An 18,639-nucleotide genomic window follows, 5' to 3' on the forward strand; every position below is an offset into this window, starting at 1 on the left:
ATTATAAAAACAATTATAACAAAATAAAATAACAATAACATTGTATAAAACATAACAAAATTTAAAATTAAGGTTTGGATATGACATAATTACATTATTATTTTAATAAAATTTAAAAATTTTATTAAAATAATTATTTAAAATTACTTAAGTAAAGTTAAAACAGTCTTTGTCTATTAAATTTTAACAAGGTGATAAACGTGTCATGTATATATATATTTAAACACAACAATACTATTAAATACATTTATACGTTTAAACACGATAACACGATTAAATGTTAAGGTATGAAAATTTTCATATTTTAAACGTATCAAACATGATTAAATACAAAATACATTAAAACTAAATTCAAATCTATTTAATCTCGTATTTTTTTGTGTCTTATTAACATATTATTGTTGGGTGAGGGCTGATCATGCATCAAATGCAAATAAAACACAACAAAAATAAATTTTAAAAAAATTAAATTTACGCCTCACCTTCCTAGGATCTCTTTCATGCTAAATTGAGTGCAAAATTAAATTAAAAATAAAAGTATATGATCAGATCACTTTACCTAAATAACAAAGGTTGATGAATCTTTTATTAAACCACCAAATCAGCCTTCAAAAAGCTCAACCACCTCAACCCGGTTGTTACAAACCAAAGCTGTCCAAAGAATCCTTGTGTAGCCTTTAATGGTGATTCACACCAATAAATGAGAAAATCCTTCTGTAAGGATTGGGAGTGCTAAGCCTTAACAATGTGTTAGCAAAGATGACTTTCATAAACTCATAATCCACACAAAATTGTGGGGCTGAACACACAAAAATGAAGTGAATGAAAAACTATTTTTCTTCACACAATGAACGGCAAGACAAAAGAATTTCTAATGTGCCGTTCACTCCTTTTTTTTTCAATTATTTTCCACTCTCTTATTTGTAGGCTATAACAAGGTATTTATACCTTAGATTAATTTTAAACCCTAGTTACAAAACTATTTTTGTAATTGCCAATTAATCCAATAATTTGATTAAATAATTTAATTAAGTCCTTAAGAAGCCCAATTAACTTAATTGTTTAATTTAATCAATTAGGCTCAATAACTTAATTAAATAATTTAATTAATTAAGCCCAACAATTTAATTAAACAATTTTAATCAACTAGGCCTAATGACTTAATTAAACAAATTCAATCAATTAAGCCCAATAACTTAATTGTTTAATTTAATTAATTAGGCCCAATGACTTAATTAAACAATTTAATTAATTAGGCCCAATGATTCAATTAAACAATTTAGTTAATTAGGCACAACTTAATTAAACAATTTTAATCAAGTGCTTGAGAAGCTCATAACTTCTAATTTGATTAAGTCCAACTTAATCACCTCCCCCAGTTTATTTTCAACATTCATGTTAGGTGTGTGACTCATTAGGCTTCTCACATGTTGGTAATGAACTCAATATATAATTCTTAAACTAAACTTAGAATTAGATAAATTTAAACTGCTTTAAATTTATCATTAATCAAGTTAACTACCTAGAGTTCATAGACCAAGATTGGGATCTAGCAATCCATCATGGCCATCCAAATGTTAGAAGAGTCATGATGGTTTGACTCAACATTTCAGTGTAATTCATTCCCTCATTATATATTCCGGAGATGATAAGAGCATGGTGTAATGTCTACTCTTATTGATCTCGATATTTATTCTTAAAGTTTGATCATCAGCTTTATAAAGACTTATGAAACTCCTTTCATAATCTTCAATTTGCCTTGGCCAAGGACTTCAATAAGCTAATATCAACCAAGAACAGTTAGGATATATCCCCTGCATCACTTGGGGTGATGATTCCTATCTTGACCACTCATTTGCCTTCACATGCTTCATGCTATACCCAAAAGCATCCTGTTTTGGCATCCTTGGTTAGGCACCCGTAGGGATGAAATCAAAGCATAGCACTCCACACATAAGATAACCTGGTGTATCAAGTCTAGAGAGTATTTACACAACTTACACATGAGAAGTATTGCATAGACACTTGAGTGAAATACCAAATGCACTTCTCATGGTGGGTCATGTTCAGTGAACTTACTCTCATAGGCAAGCACTTACATTCTAGTTCAAGTATCTCCATACTTCAACCTATGAGATCGGTTGCTTACTTTTCAAGTAATGAACATAGAATATACCAATCTCTAAGTATCATTGATGTCCAGTCTCAATGATACATTGACTAGGAACATTTTGAGATTACGCTTTGATGCATAAAGATCTCATAATTGCAACCCATTACAGTTCCCTCGCAAGGCATATTAATCTCATAGACTTCATCCAATTAGACTTATAACTTGTTATAATTGATGTCTTATTGATGAAGGAAAACCTTTAATCATTCAACATGAATGATGTTGTTGCATGATTGGAATTAAGCCTTAACCAATCCCAATTGGTTGCAGGGCTCATCCCAACATCTCCCACTAGCACAAAGCCAATTGCTACCTCATCGTATGTGGATTCAAATCCATCTAGCAATCGTGTCTCCATGTAGACTTGCTTGTGCCCTTCAATGTGGTTAATTGCTTTTATCTATCTTCATGATGTCCACACATCACATCATGTCATATTACTATATCTAGATCCAATGAGACCCAGGTTTTACTATTATGGCTCCATTGTTACATAAACAATGTTCAAAACCCTTTATTAGTTTCATGAACTAGCGATCTAAATATCTTCCTATTTGAGCCCTTTATAATAGGATGTATATGACTTTATTTATATACACATATAATCCTTTTTGCTTCTTGGGACCATTCCAACTAGACTATGTTGTATGCATCATATGCATGTGTCACTCTATGTTATGCCATTTGGCCCCTTTAAACTTTTTATTGTCATTGGGCTCCCACTAAATCTAAGATCCTTTATGAGAATAATATTCAAACTCTTTTGAATATCCCATGATGTATATACATCTCAATGTATGCTTGTAATCATATTGGTTTGGAATATCATAATGGGCTTTTATGTTGGAGAGATATGGACCAAATCATATTGCAATATGAAGTTGCTTTCTTTCTTGAACATTCATCTGTATGTTTTGCTCTTAAGAAAGTTTCATTTTATATGAATCAATATTCAATCTTTTGATCAATTGAACATATTTCATAATTGATCAAATATCATTGCAAGGATAAACATGAAGCTAGGACAATTAAATATGACATAATTATTCCAAATAATTATTCAAACTTGAAACATATAAGCTTCCACATCCAAATGCTAAAGACAAATGTTTCACCAGCCATTCGCATGGCAATCACATAATTAATGTTTCAAAAACATCTAAATAAATTATCCAACATGTCGATATAAATAGGAGTGTAACCATCCAATGTAGCATCTAATGCTTTAGGTAGTCCATCCATGTGGTCACCTCCTCAGCCAAGATCCTACTCATCTTTATCTTTGGTCCCTGCAATATGTCAAACATATGATAACCAACTTTAAGGTATCATATACCTTTAATATATAAAGTATAATTATTTAGCAAATGGTACCTGAATCAGAAACTTCAATAAGCTTCTTTTTCTTGCTCACAGTAACTAGGTACTCCTTGCAGTTCCTCCTCCAATGCCCAAGTTTGCCACAATGGTGGCAAATGTCTTTCTCTTTGTCCTTTTTGACACCTCCTTTAGGCTTCAAGGCCTTTTCATTTTGGGATTTTACCTTCTTCTCTTTTTGGGCTTTTTTCTTCTGTTGCTTTGTATGAGCCTTGGAAGAAGAAATAAGAAGCAATGATCCCTTATTTTTCCTGATAGACTTTTTTGCCGTGTCTAGCATATTCAAAAGTTCGGGAAGAGTGGCTTCCAATCGATTCACATGGAAGTTCAACACGAATTGACTAAAGCTATCAAGAAGAGATTGTAGAACTAAGTTTATACTTAGCTCATGATCCATTGCTAATCCCAATTGTCCAAGTCTTTCGATAGGTCCAATCATCTTCAGCACATGGGGTTTAACAGAACTACCTTCCGCCATCTTGCATCGGAATAGTTCTTTAGAGATCTCATATCTCTCAGTGCGCCCTTCCTTATCGAACAGTTCTCTAAGGTGAAGAATCATGGATTGGACATCCATATGTTCATCCTGCTTTTGGAGCTCAAGGGTCATACTAGCTAGCATCACACATGCTGCCTGATCATCGTCATCCTTATGACGTTGATGTGCTTCTTTATCCTCAACATTAGCATCAGTAGTAGGAACTGGTGGAATAGAAGTGTCAAGGATATAGGATTTCTTCTCCTGTTTTAAGACGATCTTGAGGTTCCGAAACGAATCGAGGAAGTTTGGGCCAATGAGTTTATTTGCATCCAAGATGCTCCGCAGTAACAGATTATTAGCCATGTATATAAATTATGCCTAAATAGATAAAATAAAGCAATAAGTAAACATCATGCATAAACTATTTAAAACAAGGTTTTAAAATTTTAAATAGTTCTCCCACTATTTTCTACAAGATGATAACCCTCCATATCACCTCGAGAGATCTCTACTGGGATTCTCTTAGTGGGCTAGGATCCCATCCACATAGTCATGACCTTGAGTGTGCTCAACAAACCATGATAGGTAGATTAGGTAAGTAACTGAGCTTACCAATTATATCTCTATACAACTCCTAGATCAGCTAGGTGACAACACATTGCCTAAACATATCATATATGTTTCGCCTAGCCTTTGCCTCTAGATTCCATAATAATCAAGTTTCCAAGCATCCAAATTTTATGAAACTAGTTGAGTAAGATCCACCAATAGCTCAAACATACTCGTGTAAAAGTGTGGCCTTGAGTGTGCTCAACAAGCCTCTAATTAAAAGAGCAGCCAAGTTATCTTGCTATATGGTGGAAGGCAACTTAATCATACGTGGTATGTGACTCAATATTTACCAAGGGATTTTATCCTTTTCGTTTTATTAAGGTCTCATTTGATTAGAATGCATAGCATTTAATATATCGCATAAAATTAAATGTATCACATGCTGTTCTACTAAGATGGTTATGGACTTTTCTACTATAGTTATGAACATATAAAGTAAACATGCTCAATATGATGATGATCTTGCATTTCATTTGAAAAATGTCACTCAACAATTGAGGATCATAGTTCAAATCATTTGGTGCTTAGGTTTGAAAAGATTTAGTAATTTTTTTTTTAAATTACTTAGTAAAGGAATTGATCATATCAAGGCCTTTAGCTAGCTCAAATCATATTTGAATTAATTCTATATGTAAGTTTTTCTAATTAAATTTCTTTAATTAGAAACCTAAACCAATTTAGGAAACTTCCTAATTTGAGTATCTATCATAAACCATTTTAAAAGGTTTCATGATCCAAATCATGTATCCTAAATATTTTAGGAAGGTCCTTATCCACCTTTTAATCTTGTATTATCCATTCACTAATTGTAGAATTCTAATCATTATTAGAAGTCCTAATTTATTAGTAAATTTATCTTAATTAAAATCTATCCTAATCAAATTAGGATGTCATCAACTCAAGTTGACTTTCAATTTTAATTGAAATTATCTAATCTAATTAGATGTGGAAAAATTTAAATCATAATCCCTTAATTTAGGGAGTCCTCATCAAATGAGGAAGACTTAATATTTTTGGAGATTTAATATCAATCAATTTAAAATTAATTGATTCCACCAAGGATTCAAACTCCTTGATTTTAGGCATGTACCCCTAACATTTAGGAGTCAATGATCAGCTAAGGAAAGACTCCTTCCTGATCATTGAGTGTCCAATTTCTCCAGGAAACAACCTCTTTCCATAAAGCGGTTGCATCCATGGCAATAAGAGGTGCAGCAACCATGTGTGGCAGCACCATGCACAACTTTTGTCATGAGTGCCGTTTCACATGTAAAGGATATTCCTATAATTTAGTTAAGTGTCCAACCACTCAAAAATTAATTCAAATTCAAAATTTTATCCTTTAATTGAACCTTTCAAATGAGGATAATATTCTGAAATTTTCAGAATTAATTTTTGCAAGATTATCTTGCCATTCAAAACCGATTTCCAAGCTATAATTATTCTCTGAACTGTTTTCAAACTTTCAATAATTAATAGCTTAAATCAGCTTGTTTGGCCATGAAAATTTCCAGAACTAATCTTCATTGAACATTTTAATAAAGATAATTTTTTTGAAATTTTTCAGAATTAATTTTCAAGAGTTTCTTGTCAATTAAAACTGAAATTCATGCCAAAACAATGAGCTGGACATATTTATATTTGCACCAATTTTCTTACTCGAAATCAGCATGTTTAACCATGATATTTTCCAAAATAATCCTTATTGAACATCTTAATAAAGATAATTTTCCTGGAATTTTTTAGAATTAATTTTCAAGACTTTTTTGTTAATTAAATCTGAAATTCATATCATAACAGTGAGCTGGACTGCTTTCACTTTTTGCTCCAATTTTTTGCTTAAAATCAGCCTATTCAATCATGAACATTTCATGATTTTGCTGTCCACATATCCAGAAATAAATGTGTAACAATTACATATTTTATTTCCTGAACATTAAGAACAAATAGAAGCAGAATTCTGCACCTAAAACCGTGTGTCTGCTGCCTTGCCATATGGTGTCCCTTTTTCTTGTGCTTCTTTAGCACAATGTAAAACACACATTTGTTAAGTCTATATATGATTCAAATAAGTTAAGATAAGATTAAAGGAGGGTACAAAGGTTGCTGGATAGAATTAAATGAAATTGGCAAAGCAGATTTTTTTTTGAAAAATCGATTTTAGCAAAATCGCACCAAATCAAAATACAAAACAATTATTTGTTAATCAAGCATCCATTGAATATGAACAAGCACTCAAATGGCATGAAAGGGACTCTGATACCACTGTTGGGTGAGGGCTGATCATGCATCAAATGCAAATAAAACGCAACGAAAATAAATTTTAAAAAATTAAATTTACACCTCACCCCCCTAAGATCTCTTTTATGCTAAATTGAGTACAGAATTAAATTAAAAATAAAAGTATATGATCAGATCACTTTACCTAAATAACAAAGGTTGATGAATCCTTTGTTAAACCACCAAATTAGTCTTCAAAAAGCTCAACCATCTCAACCTGGTTGTTGTAAACCAAAGCTGTCCAAGGAATACTTGTGCAGCCTTTAATGGTGATCCACACCAATGAATGAGAAAATCCTTCTGTAAGGATTGAAAGTGCTAAGCCTTGACAATGTGCTAGCAAAGATGAGTTTCATAAACTCATAATCCACACAAAATTGTGGGGATGAACACACAAAAATGAAGTGAATGAAAAACTATTTTTTTTCATACAATGAATGGCAAGACAAAAGAATTTCTAATGTGCCATCCACTCTTTTTTTTTTCATCCGTTTTCCACTCTCTTGTTCGGAGGCTATAGCAAGGTATTTATACCTTTGATTAATTTTAAACCCTAATTACAAAACTATTTTTGTAATTACCAATTAATCCAATAATTTGATTAAATAATTTAATTAAGTCCTTAAGAAGCCCAATTAACTTAATTGTTTAATTTAATCAATTAAGCTCAATAACTTAATTAAAAATTTTAATTAATTAAACCCAACAATTTAATTAAACAATTTTAATCAACTAGGCCTAATGACTTAATTAAACAAATTCAATCAATTAGGCCCAATAACTTAATTGTTTAATTTAATTAATTAGGCTCAATGACTTAATTAAACAATTTAATTAATTAGGCCCAATGATTCAACTAAACAATTTAGTTAATTAAGCACAACTTAATTAAACAATTTTAATCAAGTGCTTGAGAAGCTCATAACTTCTAATTTGATTAAGTCCAACTTAATCACCTCTCCCATTTTATTTTCAACATTCATTTTAAGTGTGTGACCTATTAGGCTTCTAACATATTGGCAATGAACTCAACATATAATTCTTAAGCTAAACTTAGAATTAGATAAATTTAAACTACTTTAAATTTATCATTAATCAAGTTAACTACCTAGAGTTCATAGACCAAGATTGGATCTAGCAATCCATCATGGCCACCCAAATGTTAGAAGAGTCAAGATGGTTTGACTTAACTTTTTAGTGTAATTCATTTCCTCATCATATTTCTCGGAGATGATAAGAGCATGGTGTAGTGTCTACTCTTATTGATCTCCATATTCATTCTTAAAGTTTGATCATCAACTTTATAAAGACTTATGAAACTCCTTTCATAATCTTCAATTCACCTTGGCCAAAGACTTCAATAAGCTAATATCAACCACAAAAAGCTAGGATATGTCCCTTGCATCACTTGGGGTAATGATTCCTATCTTGACCACTTATTTGCCTTCACATGCTTCATGTTATACCCAAAAGCATCCTGTTTTGGCATCCTTGGTTAGGCACCCGTAGGGATGAAATCAAAGCATAGCACTCCACACATAAGACAACCCCGGTGTCTCAAGCCTAGTGAGTATTTATACAATGACACATGAAAAGTATTACATAGACACTTGAGTGAAATACCAAATGCACTTCTCATGGCGGGTCATGTTCAGTGAACTTACTCTCCTATGCAAGCACTTACATTCTAGTTTCAAGTATCTCTATACTTTAATCTATGAGATCGGTTGCTTACTTTTCAAGTAAGGAACATAGAATGTACCACTCTCTAAGTATCATTGATGTCCAGTCTCAATGATACATTGACTAGGAACATTTTGAGATTACGCTTTGATGCATAAGGATCTCATAACTGCAACCCATTACAGTTCCCTTACAAGGCATATTAATCTCATGGACTTCATACAATTAGACTTATAACTTGTTATAATTGATGTCTTATTAATGAAAGAAAACCTTTAATCATTTAACATGAATGATGTTGTTGCATGATTGAAATCAAACCTTAACCAATCCCAATTGGCTGCAGGGCTCATCCTAACAATTATATCTAAAATTGTTAAGTGTAATGGTAACTTACCTCCCCAAATAACTTTTTCATTTCCATGGCCATCGATCATGCTCATCTTGGCTATTATTTCTTAAAAAATTCTTCCTTTCTGAGCTACAGCCAACAAGTTTTCAACTTTGGATTCAGTTATCATTTGATGTAAACCATCGGTTGGTAAATCCAAATAACACCAATCGGGTCGACCCGAAACCGCATGATCCAAAACCCTAGCAACACAATTGAAAATTTCCTTAATATCTTTAGCTTTAATTGACAATTTCGAAAAAAGTTTCACGGCTTAGATCTGATTAAGCTCTTGAAAATCTCCACGGTCAGAATCCTTTTGATCGGAGGAGCCCTAGATCATGTGATCTATTAAGACTCTATGTACCTGTTATTATGAGAATATAAATTTCGTTAACAAAATATTTTAGATTTTAATTTTAATCTAATTCAATTTATATCTAAATTTAATTATGTATAATCAAATTTAAGAGTTAAAATCAAACTTGTCATGTATAACTTATTTAAACTCGTCGAATGGTAAAAGATATTTGCATGAATATTTATACAACAACGATTTTAACACTCAGAACATATATAAGTTACACTCAACACATGAAGTTGTAGGCACAACAACGATTTTCACTAACCTAAACTTCACTAAAGAAATGGCAAACTCACTGGACGACAATGTTTTAGCAACCAATCGTTTGCCCGTTTCGACGTTGCCCACATGTTCGGCGTCATGGGCATCCCCGTAACCTCCCTTGCCAACCGTGCTATCCAAATGGGTATTTGTTTCATCACTTTCCACAACGAATAATCCATCGGCTATGCCACTTTTGCTTATGACTACCTCACCGGTCGTTTGAGCCTTCTCTTAATTGTTTCTAGGCCAGGATGTGTCCATGGGCTCGTTGGTCTATCCAATGCCAAGATCAACACCTGGCCCATGGTCATGATCTCGAGCTCCTCCGATCAAAGAGATTTTGACAATGAAAATTTTCAAGAGTTTGATTAAATCGAAGTTGTGAAACCTTTTTCGAAATTCTCAATTAAAGCTAAAGATATTAAGAAAATTTTCAATTGTGTTGCTAGAGTTTTTGATCATGAGGTTTCGAGTCCACCCGATGGGTGTTATTTGGATTTACCAACCGATGTTTTACATCAAACGATAACTAAATCCGAAGCTGAAAACTTGCTGGCTGAAGTTGAGAAAGGAAGAACTTTTGAGGAAACAATAGTTCCGGAAAGTTCGGAGATCGAAAAGGCGGTTAGTTTGTTAAGGAAAGCGGAAAGGCCGTTGATTGTGTTTGGGAAAGGAGCAACTTATGGGAGAGCTGAGGGAGAAATGAGGAAGTTGGTGGAAAGGACGGGAATACCCTTTTTGCTAACACCAATGGGGAAAGGACTGGTGAATGATGATCATGAGTTGGCTGCTAGTGCAGCAAACTGGTGCACTACAATGCTTTACAGTGCTGATGGAAGTAGGTGTGATCATGAATTTTAAGACAAGACTTTTAGTAACTTCCTGTTAAAAACTTGGAGTTGCGTTCATTCTTCAAAAAATTGTTTGCTCATAACACCTTTAATTAACCCTTTATTGTCCAATTTCACATATTATTCAGTTCCTTGTAATTTTGAACTTTTTTTTAATTTTTGTTTCAGATTATTCTCTTGTGGAGCAAGTAAAAATGGAGAATCTTTTCTGTTTGAGTGGAATAGAATTGAATTAGCAGTAAAGAGGTTTAGAAAGAAATCAACAGCACAAAATCAATTTTGGCTGCAAGAGAAAAAAGCCAAATAAAGTTTTGGGACATGGATAATAGTAATCTCCTCACCTCCACAGATGCAGAGGATGGACTCCCTGTAAGTTTAATGTTCAAATTTTATATCTCTGTTATGAAACATATATGCTATTAGGTCAAATTTTATATCTTTATCCCCATGTTCAAACTCATAGAATCGCCTCTTTATCATTTTTTTTTTATTTTCTAGATGCTGTGATAACATAAACAAGGTTTAAAAGAGAGTGCATATATAGGTATTAAAATTTGAAACTTCTTCCCTTAATATTGGTTAAAAATATAATTTCTTTCAGTAATTGGTCAGGCAGAAGCTGCCATCAGATCCAATCTAATAAAGGGTTTTCCAATTTACACTAACAAGTTTATGAAATTGTTCATTTATAAAGAAGAATATAGAAAACAAATTACTAAGACTAATTTTCTTATGTCGAATGGATGAGAAAGCTTACGGAGCGTGGAGACGCCTGCGGTCGAGGAGAGCTAAAGCTACAGCTGGAGCCCAGAGAGACCGAGAGAGAGAGAGCGTTGCAGGGTTTTAGGTTGGGGAGGAATCAGAAGAAGAGAAGAGAACATCTACAATTTGTGCTTGACATCAACTTTGATGACCAAAGGCCCATGGAGGGAAAATAGAGCTCTACCAGTCTTTCATTTTCAGCTTCTAGATGGTAGACCTAGCTGAGTCTAAAACCCCAACCGTGTGGGTTGAACGAGTCCAATCCCTTGATTACCAAAGTCAATCCTTAACTAGCCATTATGGGCTTGCAATCGTAAGATACCAGCCCAGAGGGGTTGGCTTAGGCATGCACCGACTAATTGGGCAAACGAAAACTTTGGTTTTGCTGTTGCCTCGTTTTTGACCCACGCAAATCAAAAGCTTTAACCGGGGAAAAGTTGAACCGAGCCGGTAATGATTGACTGCAGCCTGTGGTGGCCATCCGGGAGGGACTCTTGCCCAATCAAAGAGCATGTTTGCTACAACAGTCACCCAAATTTGACACTCCTAGTATAATTTAATAAAAAAACATATACAAATTAGACATGGTCCCTTACCTTCCCCAGATAACACCTCCATTGCCAAGGCCATGAATCATGATCATCTTGTCCAATCCTCCCTTATCTTTTAGATAAGACTTCAGACACATGATTGGTGCTTAGACCAATGGTTTACATCCATGTGTTGAGAAACGTACACTTTTTGTCTTTACCAATCATAGCTTCCATTGAAAAAGCAGCAAAAGATATATAGTAATATGACTTGCGTTTTTCTTACCATGGTTAAACGTAAAGTATACTGATTTCTATACGTTAGTGATCATAATTCATAAGCATCACTGCCTCTTTTTGAACTGTCATTACCATAATTAAATCAAGTGCTTTCTTGGCTCAATTTTTTATTCTTATATTTATGGTAGCTGTGTTATTATAGCTTTATCATAATGCGCAAATGAGTAAGAGATCAGCAAGGGCAAGAGTGCATAGGCAAGAATGCATAAATATATTAGATTGCAGCAAAATAAAGATGTTTATAGTTTGAAACAGCAATTATAAAAAAAAATTTCGAAAAAGTAAGAAGTAAAGTGAACAATCTATTTATAAGTTAACAACTCTTTAAATTCTAATCAATTTATATCTAAATTTATATATACATAATTAAATTTAAAAATTAAAATCAGATTATAGTTTTTTTTACTTAACATATTAAATTGTTTGAGTTAAATAAACTTCTTAAATTATAATAAATATTTACACATATATTATATCATATACATATTTCTAAAAGCAAAAATTGAGTAAAACTTGTTGTAAAAAATATTAGAAACAAAGATATATAAAACTAGTAAAAGCAGTAATTGGTCTGAGGCGTGGTATCACTATCCTTAAGGATAATTTTCATCCCTTCGGAGTGTAAAACTCGGTGCAAAAAGACTGTAGCGGTTATCCTCCAGGATTCAACAGACCCTTTCTTATAGTTTGCACAAACTATTAAGGGATGACAGGAACAGCAGAAAGAAAAAATAAGAAAACACAGCAAATAAGCTTAAGAGAAGAAAAGAGGTAAAGGGAAGTAGCGGAGGAAGCTTTAGAGAAGAAAAGCTTTGGTGTGTGTTGTGAGTGAGAGTGTGAGGCTGTATTTATAGGCATTGAGTGAAGTGAACGTTGCACCAAATAAGGTGAACGTTGCACTAGATCAAGGAGTTGAGGGAGTTCAGGAAAACCTGGTCAGCATTTATACCAAGTCAGATACATGTTAGAGTAAAACCAGGATAAACGTTGAGGAAAACCAAGAGAATCAGATAAGCATGGTAGAGTTGGACTTTGATTACAAAAAGTCACTTGGGCACAGCCCACATGTATACTCGCGCGCAGGGGGGAAATCTGAAGTTTCTAACTGTTTGGCCCAATTTTGTATGCGTGCGAGCCCACTCCATTTTCCTTGCTTGCAACAAGCCCATAGTTGGTTTCTCAATATAAGGCATTCACCTTTTATGTATTTTGGCAATGTAGGATGTTTGAACCTTATGAAATACATTATTTTCCAATAATCCCCCACATATTTCATAAGGTTTTATACGAAGTTTTGCTGGATCAAATTTCATTTGAGTGTAATGCATCGTGACTGGTGCTTTTTAAGCTATGAACCACCCCATGAATTAAATATAAATCACAGAATTTTGATGAAGTTTGTAACTTATATGAACCAAAATTCTTTATGTGAAATATAGTTTTTATCAATCACATTACACCCCTACAATTTCTGCTGTTCAACGCGATTTTGAGCGAATAGGTCGTGCGCGTGGCTGGTTATTCATAAGTGCTCTAGAGAATTTGCCATAGTTCTCATAGGAGTGGCCCCACTCCACACTTATATAGGTTAATTCCATCAAGTGTATACTGCAGTATAATACACTACCCATAAGGAATATGGAATGCATTAAGAGTTTAACTCAACCTCTCTTACATTGCAATTTTGCACTACTTACACACCATAGGAGGGACAATAATTTCAATAGTGCATTAATTTATCAACAAATAACTTGTTATTACCCATATGAACCTAATTCATGGGATTTCCAATCATATAGGTTGGGTTACTACTATTTGTTGATTTTCTCATTTGGTTTAAGTCTCATTCCCCTCGATGTAGCATTAATTAATTTTCTTCCCAGGGGCTTAGTTAGAGGATTGGCCAAATTCAGCTCTGACTTCACATAATTAATGGATATAATTCCATCTCTAAGCAACTGTTTTACAACATCATGTCTCAAACGAATGTGTCTATTTTTACCATTGAAAGTTTTATTCTTTGCAATGGTTATTGCCGCTTGGCAATCACAATGCATGGACACATAAGGTGTTGGTTTCATTCCTAACGGAATATCTGCTAAGAGGTTTCTCAACCACCCAGCCTCATTACCAGCCAACTCTAAAGGTACAAATTCTGACTCCATTGTAGATTTACCAATTATTGTTTGTTTGGCTGATTTCCAAGTTATAGCACAGCCACCAAGGGTGAATACATAACCACTCGTAGATTTCGTCTCATCTGAATCTGAGATCCAGTTAGCATAACTGTATCCTTCTAATACAACGAGAAATCCATTACATAAAATACCATAGTTTATAGTACCTTTCAAATATTTCATCACCTTACTTAAGGTAGTCCAATGATCTCTATTAGGACTTTGTGTATATCTGCTCAGTCTACATACAGCATAAGCTATATCTGGTGGAGTATAATTCATCAAATGCATTAGACTCCTAATAATCTGTGCATACTTAAACTGAACTACACTATCATCTCTATTTTTCTTTAATTGGATATTACTATCATAAGGAGTACTCACAGGTATGACATCAAAATGTCCAAACCTTTTAAGTAGCCTCTCAACATAATGCTCTTGTGTTAGTATTAAGCCACTATCACATCTTATGATTTTAATACCCAAAATAACTTTGACTTCTCCCAGATCTTTCATGTCAAATTTAAAAGCTAAAAAGCATTTTATTTTATTGACCACATCAATACATGTACCAGAAATAAGCATATCATCAACATATAAACTAATAATCACACATCCACTATCAACAGTTTTTGTGTACACATATTTATCAATTCCAACAGTAGAAAATTCATTACTAACAAGAACTTGATCAAATTTCTCATGCCATTGTTTGGGTGCTTGTTTCAAACCATATAATGATTTAATCAATTTACAAACTTTGTTTTCTTGACTAGGAACAATACATCCCTCGGGTTGTGCCATATAAATTTCTTCTTCTAAATCACCATTTAAAAAAGCAATTTTTACATCCATTTGATGAACAACAAGTTTGGAAATTGAAGCTAAGGCAAATAAAATACGAATTGATACAATTCTTGTTACTGGAGCAAAAGTATCAAAATAGTCAATATTTGGTTTTTGAGTAAAACCCTTTGCAACTAATCTAGCTTTATATTTATCAATAGAACCATCAGGATTAAATTTCCTTTTAAAAATCCATTTGCAACCAATTGGTTTGGCTCTAGGTGGTAAATCAACTAATTCTCAAGTTTGATTTTGTAAAATCGAATCAATCTCATTTTATATGGCTTCTTTCCAAAATAAACTTTCTTTAGAAGAAATTGCATCAACATAAGTCAAAGGATCATTATCTACAAAATAAGTATAAAAATCATTACCAAAAGAAATTTTCTTCCTTGGTCTTTTACTCTTTCTCAAATCATCATTTTGTATTTCAAAATCATTTTTACTAAAGGGTGCATGAGAAATTGTTTCAATTTTTAATGGAAAAATATGTTCAAAAAATTCGGCATTCTTTGTTTCAACAATTGTATTACAATCAAGAACATCACTTTTTAATACAAGAAACCTATATGCAGCATTATGTTCAGCATAATCAATAAACATGCAATCAGATGTCTTAGAACCAATTTTTCTCTTCTTAAATTCAAGAAGCATTACTTTAGCTAGACACCCCCATACTTTTAAATATTTTAACTTAGGAGAATAACCTTTTCATCAGTCATAAGGTGTCTTACCAGTTTTCTTATAAGGTATTCTATTTTGAATATGACATGCAGATAATAAAGCTTCACCCCACAAATTTTCATGTGCATTGGAACTAACAAACATAGAGTTCATCATTTCTTTTAATATTCTATTTTTCCTTTCAGCAACACCATTTGATTCAGGAGAACATGAAGGAGTAATTTCATGAATTATTCCTTCTTTTTCACAAATATCATTAATCGGTATATATTCACCCCCTCTATCTGATCTAATTCTTTTTATCTTTTTATTTAGTTGATTTTCTACCTCAGCTTTATATTTAATAAAAATATCAAAAGCTTCATCTTTATGCCTAAGTAAATAAACTTTAGTAAATCTAGAATAATCGTCAATAAATGTAACATAGTATTGCTTACCTCCTCTAGTCACAATTTGTTTTAGATTTCCTAATTCTGTATGAATTAAACTTAATAATTCAGATTTCCTATTTACTGAAATACAAGTTTTCTTAGTTGATTTCGTTTCAGCACATATTTCGCATTTATTAAAACATCCATTTTTAATATTAGAAATTAATCCTAGTGATTGCATTTTCTTAATATAAGGAATGTTAACATGTCCTAGTCTACCATGCCATAAATCAACAGATTCAATCATGTAAGCAGAAGAATTGCCATTTTTATTCAAAACATTGGAAATGTTAAGTACAAAGAGTCCCTGATTGCAATAATCCTTACCCACAAACACATTATTTTTTGTCATCACGATCTTATCAGATTCGAATGACACTTTTACCCCAACCTTGCCTAATAAGGCCACAGATACCAAGTTTGCCTTTATATTGGGAACATGAAGAATATCATTTAGAGCTAGGGTCTTGCTAGATGTGAGCTTGAGAATGACTTTTCCTTTACCAAGAACTTGAGCAGTTCGAGAATCACCGAGGTAAATTGTCTCTTCTCCTTCCCCTACAAGAGTATAGGAGGTAAAGGCATTTCTGTTTGCACAAATATGCCTGGTAGCACTTGAATCTACCACCCATTCCTTCACACTGGCCACCATATTTGCTTGTGAAATGACCGCAGCAATTATATCATCGAATTCATCTGCTTTGACCGAGTTGACTCTTGGATTAACAAATTTGTCATTTCCCTTTGCTCTTTTCCTGCATTGTGCTGCATGATGCCCTAGCTTTCCACAAACAAAACAACTACCTTTCTTTTTGAAGGTAAAATGAAGAGCTTTGAGTTTATGATCCGGTTTGTAAGGGTACCTTGATTGGCGCTGGGTTCTGCCTTGTACTAGATTGGCTTTAGTTGCAATTTCCTTAGCTTTGGAGGCCTTAATCTCCCTACGAGTTGTGTCTTCAATGATGATGTGCACAATCAAATCTGCAAGTGACAACTACTTTTCCTTGTGCTTCAGTTGTTGCTTGTATCCATTCCAGGATTCTGGTAGCTTCTCAATCAGCAACCCAGCAACAAACTCTTCTTGCAAGTTGATTTTTTCAGCCTTCAAATCATCCACTAGCTTGTGGTATTCATTGATCTGACTCTTGATGTCCTTGTCATCTGTCATCTTCCAGCGATAAAAGTTACCAATCACAAACTTCTGTTTCCCAACATCTTCAGCAGTGTATTTGGCTATCATTGACTCCCATGTTTGCTTTGCTTCTTTGTAAGGACTGTATACATCAAACAACTCATTAGAAAGTGTGCTAATGATTGTATGCCTACATACCTTATTTGCATGCATCCATGGTTCTAGCATCTTGACATCATCTGGTTTGGAATCAATTAGTGCAAAAGCAACCCCATGAACATCAAGGATTGAAAAAATCTTTTCTTGCCACCTTTTGAAGTTTTTGCCATCAAAGACTTCTATTTTGGAAATATTTGGAAATGGTTTGGCATATGAAGCCGAGGGCATAGGAGGAATGGTCATCGGAGTGAGAGCTATGGGGGAACCGTTGATATTGGTGGTGGCAATAGGGACAGAGGCAGCATTAGGAACAGTGGCAGGAGCATTATCAACGTGGGAATCCATTATCCTTAAGAATGCTGTAAAAAATATTAGAAACAAAGGGATATAAAATTAGTAAAAGCAGTAATTGGTTTGAGGCATGGTATCGCTGTCCTTAAAGATAATTTTCACCCCTTCGGAGTATAAAACTCGGTGCAAAAGGATTGTAACAGTTATCTTTTAGGATTCAATAGACCCTTCCTTATAGTTTGCATAAACTATTAAGGGATGACAGGAACAGTAGAAAGAAAAAATAAGAAAACCTAGCAGAGAAGCTTAAGAGAAGAAAAGAGGTAGAGGGAAGTAGCGGAGAAAGCTTTAAAGAAGAAAAGCTTTGGTGTGTGTTGTGAGTGAGGGTGTGAGGTTGTATTTATAGGCATTGAGTGAAGTGAACATTGCACCGAATAAGGTGAACGTTGCACTAGATCAGGGAGTTGAGGGAGTTGAGAAAAACCTGGTCAGCATTTATACCAAGTCAGATACACGTTGGAGCAAAACCAGGACAAACGTTGAGGAAAACCAGGAAAATCAAATAAGCATGGTAGAGTTGGACTTTGATTTAATCAAAGGCTAAAAAAGTTTTAAAAAATAAAGTCAAGGTACAAAAAGTCACTTGAGTACAACCCACTTGTATACTCGTGCGCAGAGGGGGAAATCTGAAGTTTCTAACTGTTTGGCCTAATTTTGTGTGCGCATGAGCTCATTCCGTTTTTCTTGCTTGTAACAAGCCTATAGTTAGTTTCTCAATATAAGGTATTCACTTTTTATATATTTTGATAATGTAAGATGTTATGAAATATATTAATTTCTAACAAAATTTC

The sequence above is a fragment of the Theobroma cacao genome, chromosome 4 (assembly GCF_000208745.1).
Source record: "Theobroma cacao cultivar B97-61/B2 chromosome 4, Criollo_cocoa_genome_V2, whole genome shotgun sequence".
NCBI lineage: Eukaryota > Viridiplantae > Streptophyta > Magnoliopsida > Malvales > Malvaceae > Theobroma > Theobroma cacao.